The sequence below is a fragment of the Anser brachyrhynchus genome (assembly GCF_964034855.1).
Source record: "Anser brachyrhynchus genome assembly, chromosome: 22".
In the NCBI taxonomy this organism is placed as follows: Eukaryota; Metazoa; Chordata; class Aves; order Anseriformes; family Anatidae; genus Anser; species Anser brachyrhynchus.
The window spans coordinates 5,624,059-5,640,371 of record NC_137715.1 but is presented as its reverse complement, the minus strand read 5'-3'; the positions used below and the strand labels follow the sequence as shown (position 1 = coordinate 5,640,371).

Here is a 16,313-nt window from a genome sequence, read left to right as displayed (position 1 = left end):
GGTGCCAGAAACTGCCTTAGAGCTGAGAACAGGGAGAAAAACACCGTGGAGGAGAGGCAGAGTAGGGCACAGGTGTATGTGATGCCTGAGGGGCGGAGGCTGGCAGAGTTCAGGTGGGAGGTGCAGGCAGGAGATGCCACTGGCTGGGTATAAAGCTCCATGGTGCTACTCCCAGCCTTTTCCCAGCATCAGGAATCTTCTATGGGACTGCAGCAGGTGACTGAATGCAGCTTTGGCATCAGCAAGCTGAAGGTAGGGAAAAGCAAGTGATGAGAGTGCTGGGTTTTAGGCTCTGAAACAGGGAGTGTGATAACCTGGAGTAAAGCTAGAGGAGATGGTGGGAACAGGCAGGACCATCACCTTTGAGCTACTCCGCTAGCTGGAGGAGTTGGGAGCAGGTTGTGTAAGGCGTCCTGAGACCTGGGGAATGGGGACACTGGAGCTCTCTCCTTCTGCTGCGTAGTCTGGGCATGTTCAGCCACTACAGCTTTTCTCTGCTTCTCCCCTCTGCAAAACCCTAAAAGAATTTGCAACCCCCCTTTTGAATGAACCTACAAGGCTGCAGTCCAAACCAAAATTGAGCTAACGAGGCAAAACTAATGCCCACCCACAGAGACATCCAGCAACATGTAAAGAGGTTGCTGACTTGGCAAGGTCTGGGATGAGGAGGCAGCAGCAGCTGCTGCCCAACTTAGCTCCGCAGCCCAGCTTGGAGTGAATAAATTCCCTCTGACTAATCTTGAGAGGAGTGTAATTAGCGGGGCTGGGGGTGGGAGTCATGGTTGTGCCCTGTCCTGGGCTGCGTGGGCTGTGCTGTGAGCTGATGGGGGCTGGCTCAGTATGGGCTGACTCTGTAATTGAGAGCAGAAAGCATCGGAGCAAAATTCCCCATGCCCTGGTCAGGCTCCTCCAGTGAGGCTCAATGAATTCCCTGTGGAGGGGATGCTCTGTCCTGGAGCTTATCAAACGTCCCTTCAGTTCATTGCCTCTTGTGAATTCCTGCAACATATCAGGATTTTATGTCCCACTGCCTTCCTGGTGCTGCTGCTTCATAGGAGCATAGAAAACAGGCTGCTCCTGCTCTGGGTGTAAGACAGAAGTCTGTTGGCACCCACGGTGTTTTCAGCATCTGGGGATGTTTGTGTCTGCACACGTTCAGGTGCTTCCTTGGACTTGGATCTAAGACCAAGGTCTTAGTTTCTGGAAAACCAAAGGGATTGTTGGTGTGGGGTGGTAAGGCAGTAAGTGGCAGCAGTGCAATCATTTGTAATCATCTGCCCACACTGCTATTTAACCAGACTGAGATAACTAATTGATGCTTATGTTTGCAAGCAATATCTTGAAAATATTCCTGTTTGTGTTAGATCTCAGTTTTCCTGGATCCAAAAAGGTCTTGTGTTAAATCAGGGCAACTCTGTGTGTGTACGAGAAGCTTTTCAGAAGTATGTTGGGAACTGAAATTTCATCTTCCAAAGGTCCTTCAGTATTTCCCAAATTTAAATAAATAAATCTGGTCCAGAATGTATTTTCTGGCAAAAAGTCCCAAAATTCAAGAATGCTGATCAACTCCATGGGGTTTTTGGCCAGAATGAAAGCTTTAAAAAAAAAAAAAAACTGTAGGATAAATGGAAAGACCAACTTCAAATGGGAAATCTAAAACATCTCAGCATGAAATAACCAGGCCTGTTTTACATCTGGGGAGGTGTTTTTCTCTGAAAATGAGAACTTGGTGAAACCTGCCTGTGTTTGTAAAAAAAAAAAAAAAAAAAAAAAAAAACTTCTGGAGGTCACAGTGTGCCCTACCCAGCCTGGGGGAAATCCTGAGCAAAGCTGCTGCCTGGTTCTGGGGGCTGAATCCAGCCCAGGAGAGGTTGAATCTCCCCAGGAAATTCAGAATTAGTGCTCTCCCCGAGCTGCCAAGCACCCTTGCTTGTGCATCCCTCTTCCCTCATCCTCCTCACCACTGTCAGCAGCTGGGAAGACCAAAATGCCTGTGGGCCTTGTGTATTTTGGGATGACGCTGCAAGGCCAGGGGCTCTGCTCTCAGACCATTGCCCCCCCCCCCCCCCCCCCTTTTGCCCTCATGCAGACCTGCTGGAATCCAGGCTCAAACCAGCAAAATGGGCACTTGGGAGTAAAGCTGGGTCAATAGGACTGAAACCCAAAGCGGTGTTCACAGCAGGTTTTATTTTTTTTCAGTTTTTACTTCCCCTGATCCCACACAACTGGGCAAGGGGAGCCAGGGGGAGCAGAGCAGTGCAGGATTGGGCCCTCGGCTGCATGTCAGTATCCATGACAACCTCTCGTTCCTCCTTGCTCGCAGTGATTGCTGAAGTTCCCCTGCACCAGAGCACCCCTTGCCAGGATGCAGCCCCTTGCCGGGGGCCAAGGGAGCAAGGTGCCCATAGTGAAACCATGGGTGCAAAGGGAAAATCTCCATAGCTGCCCTGCAAGCACAGCACAGCCCCGCAGCGTAGCAGGAGCATCCCTGGTTCTGAGCAGCATCAGCCCCACCATGAAACCCCCCAGGGAAGGCTGCCCTACCATGCTGGCTCTGTTGTTCCCCAGCACCCAGCCCTGCAGGCTTATGGGCTGGTTGGTTTTAATGACACGGGGTAATTTCCTTGGCACAAAGGGAGCAAGTGGCATCCTTTGAAGCCTGGCTCCCTTCCCCAGTCAGCGCCAGCAGGACCACCGGTGCGATGGCTCATTAGGCAGCTCTGCCGGGCACAGGATGCATCCTGGGGGTGCTGCGCATCAGCTCCCGTAATGAGGCAAATCACAACCCTTTGAGGCAGCCACTCATGCCAGTGGGGCTGAGCCTGCTGAGCAGAGTTAGAGCCCCCCAGCTGGCTCACAGCTCCCCTCCCCTGGGATGGGATGTGTTTAAAGGCAGAAAAACTGAGGTCTGGCTTTTGGCTGGCATGGGGTGCTGCTTGGAGAAACAAAGGCAGGTGGGAGGAAGGAAGGGCAGTCAGGCTTTGGTGTCTGCAGCCAGTGGTGATGAGCTCACTGTGCACCCAAGAGGAAGGGATTTTTGCTGTCCTTGCTGCTGGGGTGGAGGAGATTGCAGTATTGGGATGCTCCCACCACCTGCATCCATGCCCCAGTGTTTCTGGCAGCAATTGGCTGAGATACAGCAAGGCTGGGGCACCAACACTTCTGAATGGGTCACCTCCACCCACAGGTGCTCCTCCTGCTGCCCGGTGCTGGAGGACAGCCTCCTGCTTGGCCTGGGGCAGCGATCCAGGAGAGCAGCCTCCAGAGGTGCCCTCCAGTGCCTTCAGAACTCACTGAGGCCACCTGCAGCTGAGCAAGGTCCCGAAACAGGTCTCCAGTGGGTCGTACTCCACCTGCCCTCCTCCAGACACCTGTAGAGGAGATGGGAGCTGCTCCTAGGGTGGCAGGGTTGTTCCATGGGATTTTCCTCCTCTCCCGAGAGGTTTCTATGCTGCAGGCACCCATCTGCCTTAGCATGCCAGGATGGCTCTGGTGGGGGTGGAAGCAAGAGGAGGAATTTCTTCTAAGGAAGAGCTCTGCCTCCTTTGCGCTCATTTTCTCTCCTTCTCTTCCACAGGCTTTGCTGCTGCTTTGCTCCTGATGGCCCCAAAATGCAGCCCCCCCCAGCAGTGTGGTACACCAGGTGAACATGGCCAGGTTGGTCTGCCAGGTGCTGGCACACCTCCTCCCTGTGCTTCATCCAGGTCTCCTCTCCTTTTTTCTCCTGTCTCTTCTCCCCGTGGCTCCTCAAGACCTAGGTGCTCTTGCCTGTTCCTTCATTTCAGACATTAAAAAACATTTCAGACATAAACATTAAAACATTTTAAAAAAAAAACTTGAAGTTGAAATAATGCTGCTGTGGTCTAACTTTTGTGATCTCATTTATACCTGAGATCTGTTGGCTCTTTATTTTTTTTATAGCCGCTCACTTGTTTTAAATTAAATCATCAGTTAATAAAAATATCAAATTCTGATACTGCAGGCCCAGTTTTCTGTAATTAACACACATCGCTTCCAACCATGCATCACAGTTAACTTTTGGCTTCCAAAGTTGCCTACCTCAATTCAATGTTAAGACTATTCATCATCCTTCTTTCCAGTTTTCAAACACAAGTGCTTAAACCACAACTCTTCAAGCTTTTAACTGCTTAAGTACTGCTAGCACATAGCTGGTCCCTGTGTGTAAAGCTATTTTTCCTGTTTTATTCTCTCCTTGTGTATTTGTTTTATGTCTGCCCACACTCTTGAGATGACAGCACATTCCTGAATTGAACAGGACTGTTAAGAGGCCCTGAACTGTTTATTTCACAATTGGTATGCTGTAAAATAAGCTATACAGATTGACTTGACCATTATGTTGCCATATTCTGGACTTGCATTTCCATTTCAATAACTTCATCTGGGATTGCTGAGTAAAACCTATCCCAAAACTTATCCCTAAATGCTTGATGCATGATTGCACGAGAGGTTTTTATGAAAAACAAAATGATGAGCAAATACCTGCTGCTATTTGTGACAGTTCAATGGCATACTTCCTATCTTGAGTTCAGTTTACATCTTGTAGTTCTGTGTCTGCTGGTGTGGCCTCAGCCTTAAGCAAGCCCTGCTTGGAGCAGCTGGGATTGTTTTTTGTTAAACTGCCTGACCCAATGGAGGTATAAATGCCTCAGAGACAGCCTGGTGTTAGTTGTTTGCAGCTCCAGGAGTATCTTGGATCTACTGCACATGTGGCAAACAGCCTGCAGACAGGGACCTAGTGGGATAATCAAGTTGGTTTTGCTGCTGATGTGGTGCAAAATGGACTTCATCACAACTCACTGGGACCAAGGCTAGGAGAGTGCTTCCCCATGCCTCGTGCCCCATGGCCCACACCAAGGTGTGAAAACCCAACGTGCCTGGACCACTGCATCTTGCCCAGTACCTACAGGGAGGTGTGGGCAGAGAATCACAGAGAATGACAGAATTGTAGGGGTTGGAAGGGACCTCAAGAAATCATCGGGTCCAACCCCCCTGCCAGAGCAGATTCCCTAGAGCAGGCTGCCCAGGTAGGCGTCCAGAGGGGTCTCGAATATCTCCAGAGAAGGAGACTCCACAACCTCCCTGGGCAGCCTGTTCCAGGGCTCCATCACCCTCACTGTGAAGAAGTTCTCTTGCGTCTTGGTGTGGTACTTCCTGTGATCCACTTTCACAGAATCCTTTAGGTTGGAAGAGACCTCCAGGATCACCTAGTCCAACCTCTGACCTAACACTAACAAGTCCTCCACTAAACTGCATCACTAAGCTCTACATCTAAACGTCTTTTAAAGACTTCCAGGGGTGGTGACTCAACCACTTCCCTGGGCAGCCCATTCTAATGCCTAACAACCCTTTCAGTAAAGAAGTTCTTCCTAATATCCGACCTAAACCTCCCCTGGTGCAACTTTAGCCCATTCCCCCTCCACCCCCCCACCCCCCCACCCCCCCACCCCCCAAAAAAAAAGACACAACCCCTGAGAATTGGCAAGAGTTGTTTATTGCCAGGACATCTCGCAGGCAGGCCTGCGGGATGTCTGTGATGTTTGGTGGCTCCAAGCTAATGCTTGCGTTGGAGCCTGAGCAACGGGTAGGGGGCTCGCTGGGCACTCCTGCGATGCTGTTGGTGCGCCCGGATGGCAGAGCACAAAGACACGCTGCGGGAGTCCCAGGTTTCTTCTGGCCGAGGTGGATCCACTTCCATCTGTTCATCCGCATCTGGTGGATCCAGCTCCATTGGCTCCACAGCGCTGGGCAGAAGGCTAAGCCAGTCTTTGCCTGGGACTGCCCAAACGGGATGCCTTCCACCCAGAATGTTCTTAGGCCAGGGTGCCGAGCCAGGGGGTCGTCCGGTCCCTCGCCTTGGTCCCGTGCCATTGTCAGCTGGATTTTCATGCACAGGTCCGACCGTGCCGTCTGGTTTACGGGCATTACCGGGTCCCGCGCTGTGCTCCAGGCAGTGGGCACGCCTCTGCTCCCTGTGGCTGTCTCTGTGATGCTCGCGCCTTCGCCTCACATCACCGTTGCTCCCATGGAAAGGCCCAGGCCCCCTGTCGTTGGATGTTCGAGGGGCCGGCCTGTTCCCCGCATCGCTGCGGTGCCAGTGGTATTGCTTGTATCTGTCCATGGGCTGGGTGCCGGAGGTCCTTTGGGCACCGGTGTCTCTTGTGCCACCACCACTCCACCTCCGCCCACGACGCATCTCCTGGTCAAATGCATTCCCTCTTGGTGCTTTACCGGACCACATAGCTGTCCTCGCACACCAAGAGGCCTGCTGCTCGCTTTGCTCTTCTAGTGCTCTTCGTGCCGCGCAAGCTGGCAGTCAGAGGGCCTAGATGCTCAGCGAATGGTGGGCCAGCTGCAGGGGCCCTGTTTTATAGGGCCCGCAGCAAAGGCGGGGCACTGGTGGCCACTGTGACCTCAGCAAGCCTCTGTGATGGAGCGGCCGATGCGTGCCCAAAGGCGGCTGTGTTGGGACTGGCCTGGAAGATGCCCTCACGTGGACAAGGAGGAGGGTTGGTGGGGCTGAGGGCCCCTTTTCTGGGGCTGGCTGCCCCGGGCCATTTGGCTTGCCAGAGAGGAAGGTTGCCCCTCGGCCATGGGGACTGCCCTGCACCTCCCATCCTGTGCCCTGGGTTTATTTGCGGCCATTGCCCCTTGTCCTACCCCCACAAACCACTGAAAAGAGGTTGGCCAAATCCCTGTGTCTCCCACAGTTCAGGTATTTATAAACATCGATGAGCTGCCCTCCCAGTCTTCTTTTCTCAAGGCTGAACAGACCCAGGTCTCTCAGTCTTTCCTCACAGGGGCGATGCTCCAGGCTCCGTACCATCTTTGTGGCCCTCCGCTGGACTCTTTCCAGGAGATTCCTGTATTTTTTGTACCAGGGAGCCCAGAACTGGACACAGCACTCCAGGTGAGGCCTGACCAGGGCAGAGTAGAGGGGGAAAAGGTTGTTGCAGTGGAAGAGCATGGGAGCCCCAGGTTCCCTGTCTCAGGCAACTCCAGCCTAAATGTACAAAGGAGGCGAGCCCTCCCCAGAGGATGGAATCTCCCTGACAGCGTTTGGTCCCGGCGCACTGTAATCTTTAAAGACAGGAAATGTAGAGCCTTTTCTCTGTAGGTGATCAGTCATGGAAGTGATTCACTTTGAGCTTACCCAAGTGCTGAATAAATATAGAGCCACTCCACCATCTCAGGTGGAGTACAAAGCTAACTAATTGTCTGAATGCTGATGGGCAAAGGGATGGCTTGCCAGCTGCTGTCAGTGCAAGGCAATTAATTAAAAGTGTTCCTGTGTAATTTTATGTAGCATTTCTTTCAAGCCCAAAAAAAGGACCACTGTCAACTTAGTCTGCTCCTTCTCCTCCAAAGAGATGAAATATCCAAGATGTGGGAAATAATTAGTGCACTTTGCTCGCTGCTGATCAGCTTTCAGCTGGAGAATGTCCACTTTCAAGCATCATGGCTTAGAAGACAACAAATTAGAGGGCAGCTGACAGCATGCAGAGACATCTGGAAGGCCTGAACACCTCTACAAGAACAGAGTTCGAGTGTATGGAGAGAAGTACCAGAGAAGGGCAGGAGCAGGAGCAGGCTACCAGTCCTTGAAATGGTGGTGAGCTATGGCTGTCCACATCCAGTGAGAAGCAAGCAAGCAAATCAGCATAATTTTCAGCCCAAAGGCTGCAAGGCTGGGTATTAGGCTATCAAACAACGAGAATTAAGTTACTGAAAGCAGTGCGGTTGCCTTCACTAGAAAATAAACAGCCATTTGTCACACCCAGACCCTCTTCTTTTGCATTGGAAGGGGGCAGAAGGGATCTTGGGGGGCAGAGCAGAGCCCAGCATGGGTCAGTGCAGCTCTGGGAGAGGACCCTGGTACATCAGTGATGAGCCTACCTGGACCCTACCCAACTCTGTGGTGCCCATCCCAGAGCCAGGTGGTTGGAAACGTGTCTTGGGACAGCTTTTCTGAGGGCTACTGTTGTCCCAGGCAGAGAGAAGCTTGGTTTCTTTGCATGGCCACTTAAGGACCAGTTATTTTGGCGTTATGTGGTTTGCTTTGCATCGCACAAAGCCTCAGCGAGGTTGGCTGCAAGGGGGCCTGGTGGGGCATGTGAGCAGGCTGCAGGGAGGAGAGGCCACAGCCAGCAGCAGCCTTCCCTCTTTGATGTTCTTTTGTGACTTCTCTGATTAGTGCCAGGCAGGAAAGGCAGTCACAATTAAAATAAAACCTATTCAAGATAAAATTATAATTACTGTGGATTTATTATGCAAATTTGGCAAAGCACATAGGAGCTGAACAGCAGCCCCAATCTCCTGGTCTAAAGGCTGCTCTTAACCACCAGACTTGTAGTTAGGCTCAACGCAGTGTAAGGTTCATCTTTGTTTTCCTTTTCTCATTTAGTGCCTCTTTTTTGATTTTGCTTGGTGTTTTGTTTTTTGTTTTGTTTTTTTTATGGTGTTTTTTTTTTTTGAAAGAGTAATATCCTTCCAAGCATGCTGTGAACCCTCTTACAGTACTTGCCCTGTAAGAGTTGAGGGAAATGCTTCCAACCAGCCAAGGATGGCAGAGGGCACGTAGCTGGACCTCCCTTGGCTGTAGTTGCTGGCCCACTTTCCGTGGTGCCCGGCCAGCTGGGCATGGGCTCAGGTGGGTACGGCTGGAGGATGGTGCCAGCAGCAGGCTTTTCCCGAAGCACTCCCCAGCCAGCTTTTGAGTTTCCTCTGGCACATCTGAGCCATTAGATCTGATTCCCCTGGAGACAAAGGCTCACAACACAGCATCTCCCTTCCCACAGCTGAAGGAAATGGATGCTCTTGTGTCAGGACTTGAGATCCCCAAGCCTTTCCCTCTGCTACAGTCTACCCCCATTTATTTTTTTTCCCCCATGCTCTTGCCCTGAACAAGGTAAAACTGATCCTATGTTTGGAGATGTTTCAGCAGCCACATGAAGCAGAGGGGTGGCAGACCATCACTCCTTTTCCTGGGGGCAGCGGCATGTTGCTACAAGCTCGACGACACCACCAGTTTATTTGCTTTTTCTCCCTTGGCCTGGCCACTTGCTTAGTAGCCCTTCCTGCACCAAGAGGGGTGTGCTGGGTCCTCCAGGCTTGGTGGGCACAGTGGGGTGGCCGTGACAGTGGGTTTGCCTTAGCAGAAGGGCAGCAGAGTTTTTCCAGCCTGTGACAAACAGGGAGCTCGACCGGCGGAACAGGGTCACCCCAGCTGTAGGTCGGCTGGAGCAGGATGCAGCTGTGGGAGAGGACACGGCGAGGGTCACCCTCTGCTCTGAGGCATCCCCAGCTGGACGAGGCAGTGTCCTCTCTTCCCCTTCCTTCCTCATGGAGAGATTTGGAGCTTGTGGGGAGGCAGGGGAGGAGGTGGTGACACTGAGGCTGTTTTGCCATTCCTTTCGTGAATGATGTCGTCCCAGCTGATGAGCAGGAAGGTCTGTTCTGCAGGGTAAGAGAGCTCAGACGTGGGTTTTCCAGCAGAAGGTGCTGCTCCAGCCTCCCAGGAGCAGCGGGGAGCATCTGCCCTGGCTGATGGAGACAGGCTTGGCTCTAGCAGAGGCTCCTGGAGTATTCACTTGGGAACCGCTTTTAGCCTGTTAGTGTGGTTTGGACCCCTGGGAGGCATCAAGTCGAAACACAGCACTGTAATTAACACCCGACAGCTTAAATAATGGAAGGGAGCTGGGAGGCTGGAAATGCATCCTCTCTCCCAGCGGAGGCTGCGGGGGTGGACATGCAAGGCAGACATTACCAGGAGTTAGTGGGGACACGTCAAACAGCTTTTGGTGTGGGCTCCAGCCCGAGGCAGATGATTGCAGGGAGGAACACGGTCAGTTTGGCACCAAGGTCTTGTTACTGGTGTTGTCTCATTCCCTGGAACAGAGTGTATTGGGACGAGGTGACTTTTTTCCCCTCGCTTTAGAGAAGGGAAAAAGGATTTGGTGGACGCAGCTTGGCTGTGTCCTGAAGCTGTGATGAGTTTCCTGTGCTGTCCGATGCCCTAACATTTGACTTTACTTCCCCACTTACCCCGCAGCAGGGAAGCAGCCGCCTGGGGCTGAGCTGCACCACGGCAGTTCCACCAGCAGCAAGCAAGGTTCGTGTTGGGCACAGCCCCCAGAGCTTCTCCTCCCCTTCACACCTGGGAGATGACTGGTAATGGGCATTTGGTTACCATGAGCTCGGACTGCAAGAAAGGATTGGTTTAACTTTGCAGATGTTGGGTGATGATCAGGTGCCTGTCCACAGTGATGTCCTCCTTCCCTCCTCCTTCCCATCACCACTTCCATGACCACCAGCAGATCCATCGCTGTTTCCTTCAGCCACTCCGACAAGGAAGGGGAGAGAGCAGTGGCTGAGCCAACTGGTTGTATTTCACTTCGAAATAAGCAGATGGAGCAGACAGATGGGAGAACAGAGCTATATATATATTTTTATTGCACAGATACCTAATAACCAATAAAATGGGTCTGGGACCACAAAAGTCTCTGGCATGGTTGCTATGGCAATATGCACACAATTCCAATGAGATGCAGGAAAGAAATCTTTTGTGTTGTTAGGGAGCTTTCTAAAATAAAAATAAATGAGATTTAAATGAGTGATTACAGCTGCCTCAAGGAGCACCTGCCAAAAACCCTGGGCCAGACCATCTACCAGTGTATGGTGCACTTTGTTAGCATTGCAACAGTGACAGAGTGTGCTTAGGAGCCAGTGCTGAGAGGCAACAGGAGGACTTGTGTTTTGGGACACTTTACATGTGAGAGGAGTTGACCCGTGGAAGTCTTTGTCATGGAAGTCAAGGCATTTGTCAAAAGGAAATCCACAGAATTACTCGGTGGAACTACAGAAATCTGAAGATGATCTGGGAAATGGGATACTATCAAAAGAAAGTGTTGTTCTGGCTGGGCAGGTATCTGCTTGTGGCCACTGTGAAAGAATACTCAGGGTTAAAATGGCAGGGATTAAATTACATTTATAGGGATATAAGCCATTGTCTGCCCTGTTGTCAGTCTGATATTGAACCAATCGCTAAGAGCTAGTAAAATGTTGAATGTTTCATAAATGAAGTCCTGGGAGGACAGCAGTTGGTTGGATAATTCCACCTGAGGCTTGAACATGGGGCTTGTTGGAGTTTCCACGTATTGCCAGCTCCTCCTGTGAGATCACAGTCCTGTACTGTCTTTTGGAACACAACAGGTACTCACAATCTCACCATCTAAGTCTGTTCTAGTGGTGCTAATGTCACGGTCTGTCATCTTCCGCATCTGGGCTTGCCAGTCCTCCGTGTGTCCGTTCCCCAGGCGGCCAGTTCTCTCTTTCCTTTCCTCTGGATCTTCGCAACTCATGTTATCACGTTATCAGTCCCCCCAGAAGCAGCCCTTAATCCATTTCCTGAAAAGCTTGTTCTGCGCATTCCCCAATCAAGCTGTCACCAGGTCTTTGCTTGCCTGAATGTGTCCTTTCAGAGCAGGACAGTGCTCTGTGTTCTGGATCGCCACGTTTCCTTCCTTAATGAGCACTGGCCTGGGTCCCGAAAGCAGGTGAAATTTTGAACTTGTTTATGGCTGTGGTTCTCAGGAGAACAGAGGTTCACTCAGTCCTGTGCCTTTGTGCTGTGATGCTCTGCTGGCCAGGAGCCTTCGGGGGAATTAGTTGGTTTTGCTGTAGGAAAGATTGGGTAGGCACCCACAGCGATCGAGGGGGTTTGGGCACCACCAGCTCTCTTTGCATTAAGGAGCCGGAAAGGAGCTGGGACTCCTCTCCAGGGAGCCACAAACCACCTGTGGTCCTCAAAACCACCCTTTGGCCATGGCTTAACACCAGAGTGATCCTCAGAGGTGGGTTGGGATCTGCCTGGGACCAGATCACCAGTTCGAGCACTGAACCATTTGGTGCTACCTTTGGTGGCATCTATCCTGGCTGGAAATGGAAACCAAGGGGTGAAGATGCTGGTGTAGTTTTACCCCTACTCCTTTTTTCCTACCCTCAGTGGGGAGCAGGACGTTGCCCCAGGCCAGTGTAACACCGATGCTCAGCTCATCCTGATCCCAGATGCTGTTGTTTTTATCCTGATACACAACCAAGCAAATACAGTGCTGTACAGGGGCTCATCCTTCCTCATCCTCCCTGGGGCACGGGGTGATCTGTGCCGATCCCTTGGGGCAGGGCTGCCTCTGGGAGGACAGGCAGGGAAGCGGTGTTTATTCAGAGCGAGGAAGCAAGCTGCTGGCTGAGCTCTGCGTGGGAAGGGCTGCGAGCTGTGAAGTGTGACGCCTTGGGTGGGTGAGCTCTAGGCAGCCTTTCCTAGAATAGACCAGGTGGAGGTGATGAGGAACGAATGCCACGGGGATGTGCTGGCTGTACCCGCCTGGCTGAGCTGCCAGGGGTTCGGGGTGCATCATGCACACAAGTGCCTGGGCCTGGTTTCTTCCCCCACGTGCATGCTCTCTCCATCTCTCCTTTTGTTTGCAGATGTTTGTGTTCATACATAAAGCTACCAAAGGTGCTTCAGCGAGTGAAGGAGCTGCTGGAGCCACACTGAACCTGGCTGCTGACACGTTTCGTGTTGCACTGATTTCCCAGTTCTTAACCAGAATATTTCCCTGCATGTGGAAAGGCAACAGCTCTGTGTCCTCCGGGGTGTGGTTGGACCAGGTGACTTCCAGAGGTCCCTTCCAACCTCATCCATTTCGGGATATCTCCGGGTCTGGGACTCACAAGCTGTAGTGCTTTTTCACACAATCTCATGTTGCAGACTCAGAAAATCTGAAAGGATTGTTCTGAGAAAATCCTTTACAAGCTGACGTGCCCAAATGTGTAGCAGCTAGCAACAGTTTGAATCGCAGCGTTCCTTCGTGCTCTTTGTTTCCCAGACCGCGTGGGCCGGTGTTTAATGCACAGTCTGGTTTTATCACTGGTTTATCTTAATGCAGGAAATTTTGCTTAAAAAAAAAAAAAAAAAGAAGATTGGGGGGAGGAGGACTCATGACTGTTGGCAGCAAATTTTAATTTGGGTTTGGCAGATGAGGGAGTTATTCATGGAAGCCTTGTCCCAAAATAACACTCTGCCAAGACAGGCATGCGGGGAGGTTGTCTGTCCGTCCCAGCTGCGGGGCAGAGCAGCAGCAGGGGATGAGGACTCAGCAAGGGTTGCACCATGAGGAGCGAGGCTTGGCAGCTGCCCGTGCGCAGCGCTGCCTCCTGAAGTGTGTGAGCCACGGGACAAAAAGCAATGGGCTGGCTCTGCTTGTCCAGAGAGCAGCTGATGGGCTCTTTGGGGACGCAGCTTCAGGATCAGCACCCAGGGCTTCGTTTCTCTCCGTGCTCCACCAAGAGCGACTGTCCCACAGCTGGAAATGGGTCTGTAAAAGGGAAGTCAATGAGGGACTGGGGAGGACCTCAACCCCAGTGGGATTGCGGAGGACCCTTGCAGAGCTTGGAGCTGTCCAGGTCCTTGCTGTTTCCCATTCTTTGCCTCTACCGGGTCTACTCCAAGCAGCATTTCCACAGCAGGGTCCCTGATGCACACCTGGGTGGTACTGGTGCAGCTGGGGGTGGGCATGGAGGGACCTTGCCTGGCTCAGGGGAGGAGCAGGAAGGGTGCTGATGCTGCAAATAGCAAGTTGTTTCCACGTCAGTGTTCCTGGGCCTGGGTGTGTGGGTGCAGACCGCTCCAGCTCCTCTCTTCCTCTCCCTTCCTTCTGCTTCTTCACTGCAGACTTTGCCTGGCATTGTACCTGCCCCGCTTCCCCACCCTATGTCTGCCCACCACCATCTCTGGCTTTATTCTCCTGAAACATCTTGAGCTGGGGCTTGAATTCCCCCTCCCAGGCTCCTGAATTTAGGGGGGCTCTTCCTCTGTCCCAGGCAGGAGAGCCATGGCTGAGCTGTTTTGGGTCCGTGTACCCGTCTGCCCCTCCTTGTCTGTCTCCCTGCTGCCAAGGCAGAGGAGTGTGAGATCTCCCAGTGGAAAAACAGAGGGAGGAGGGGGAGAACTGCCAAGTGCAACAAGGCAGGAGCAGGAGGCAGATGGGTGCTGTGCCAAGCAGGGATGTCAGTCACTCCTCCTGCACCAGGCAGGCTGTGAAAGGAGCTGGCGTCCTGGCAGCCTCCTGCCATGGGAGCAGAGACAGTGGCATGGAGCTGCCCACGTGGGACAGGGCAATACGTCCCAGTGTCGGGCCACTCCAAGGTATAGTGACCACCAGGTATGTCACCAGCCTCTCTGTGCTCCCTTCTGTTGCTCAGGTGTGCTCACCTGGGGCTGCATCTCTCACCAGCCCTTTTTCTCCTTGGATGCTGCCACGTTTGCACCCCAGGAAGGGAGATCAGCAGCCCCTTGCCTGGAGGTGCAAAGTGAAAGGCAGGAGAGGCAGAGGCAGATCAAGGAACTTCAGAAAGTGGCTTTTTTTCAAAGCCTTGGTTAGCCTGGCATCCTCTATATGCAGTTATTGACAGGCCCATACGAAGAAAAGCCAGAAGAAAACACCAGCTGGCAGGAGGAGACCCTGGCCCCGTTTCCTGGCTCTTCAGGGCAAAAGCAAACAGACTGGGCCAGCAGGCAGGTGGTGGGGACCTGCTCGGCAGCTCTGCGAAAGCAAACACCCCACCTCGAGCACCCGGCCTCTTCCAAAGCCCGTCTTTGGCACGGATCCCTGCAGGAGAAAGCCTTGATGGAGGTCACAAAGCTGCCCCCTTGGCGCTGGTGCCAGCCGCGCGCTGGCAGCACCCCCCACCCCGATTCCAAACACCGCCTCCAGCGCAGGAGACAGCAGAGGAGGAAACACGGAGGTGAGACAAAAAACAGCGTTTGCTTTCCTGGCCATCTGTTGCGGTGTCGCAGTCGCCTTCCCAAACAGATCCCAGCTCAGCGCTGGCTGGGAAAAAACAGGGAGTTATTTTGGTTCTTCAGCATCCAGCACCCAGCGAAGGGGATGATGCGTCCCACGGAGCCAGCAGGAGGGGGATGCTCAGCATCGGGAGACCGCTGGCTCCACCGCTGGGACAGGACATCGCACCCTGTGCACTATGGTGGGCTACAGGAGCTGCAGGGGCTTTCACCAGCACCTTGGCTGCTCAGTGTTAGGTGTCTCCAGCAAAACTGGCCAGTGCAGGGCTTGATTTAGGGCTCCACACAAGGGGCTGTGCGAGCTCAGAGCCTGCTCTCAGCGTCTTGTTTGGCTTCTGGTTGATTGCAAGCAAAGCATCGAAGTCCTCGTAGCTAGTTTCAACCCCAGCACAGGTGACATATGGGCTCCCTGCATTTGGCTTGGGTGTAGCAGCCATGCCAGAGCTGTCTGTCCTTCAGGAGATGCCTCCCTCACTTCCCCCGCTACCTTCACATTTCGCTGGTCACGAAGCAGAGTCCCCAGAGCAGACCCAGTGAAGGCTGGTGGAGATTTGACACATTTCATAAGGAGCAATAATAGCACAAAACTGGAGGCTGTTCTGCTGGAGGGCTTTGGCTCCTTCCATCTTCATTTCTCAGGCAATTTATTACCCAGATGAAATTATTTCTTGTTTAAAAAGACAGGTGATTCTCTGGCATTCAGCTTGAGATTTCAGGAGGAAATAACTTGCAGGAGATTCCCTCCCTCATCTCCCCCCCCACCAAAAAAAAAAAAAACGTTTGGAGTTGGTTGCCCTGTGAATTATATTTAAGTAGAAGCATTTCCTTGGAGTAGCCTGGATTCACAGGGAGATCATCCCAACCGGGCAAAGGGAGCACATATGAAGGAAAAGGGAAAAAAGAACAGAATGGGTGAGGGACGAGAAGAGGAGGTTGGGCGCTTTGCCACAGACAAAGTGACAAGTGCCTGTTCTGTAACAAGCAGCTCTTTTGATGTCATGTTGCAGTAAATGGAGACTAAAAGAACAAAAAAAAAAACAACTGAGAAATGGAAATAACGTGGCAGCCGGACTATGGCAAAGCAAGCCAAGTTTTATCATGGGATTTTAATGTTTTGTATCTTTCTGCTTATTTCCCAAGCTTCAAAATTGCCCATCAGAGGGAAACCAGTGCCACACACCCCATCATCTCTGCAGTGGGATCCAAACTCAGAGCAGGAATAAAACTTCCCAGCTCCACTGCAGTGAACTGATCGGCACTGAGGACCTGACATTGAGTAAGGGAGCAAGATGACCCGTGTAGGTTGCTTTGGGTGATGCAGTTCTTACTGTTGCAGATGGAAGACTCAATGGCATACTATAGACATGTTTCTTCATAGCAGCTGGAAAACGGAAAGAAAGGGAGAAAATACCAGAAAATGAAGGTCTTCTGC

At 52.2% G+C, this 16,313-nt stretch overlaps 1 long non-coding RNA gene across 2 annotated transcripts; it reads left to right on the top strand.

The window, feature by feature from the left end:
* Positions 1 to 11: 11 nt before the first annotated feature.
* LOC308181520 lies at positions 12 to 15,919 on the top strand. Of its 2 annotated transcripts, XR_013941485.1 has the most exons (4): positions 12 to 252; positions 3,578 to 3,657; positions 10,070 to 10,129; positions 10,250 to 15,919. It is a non-coding gene; the product is annotated as an uncharacterized lncRNA (long non-coding RNA). The 2 variants fall into 2 exon arrangements; XR_013941486.1 differs by having other exon boundaries at positions 10,070 to 15,919.
* The last annotated feature ends 394 nt before the right edge of the window (positions 15,920 to 16,313 follow it).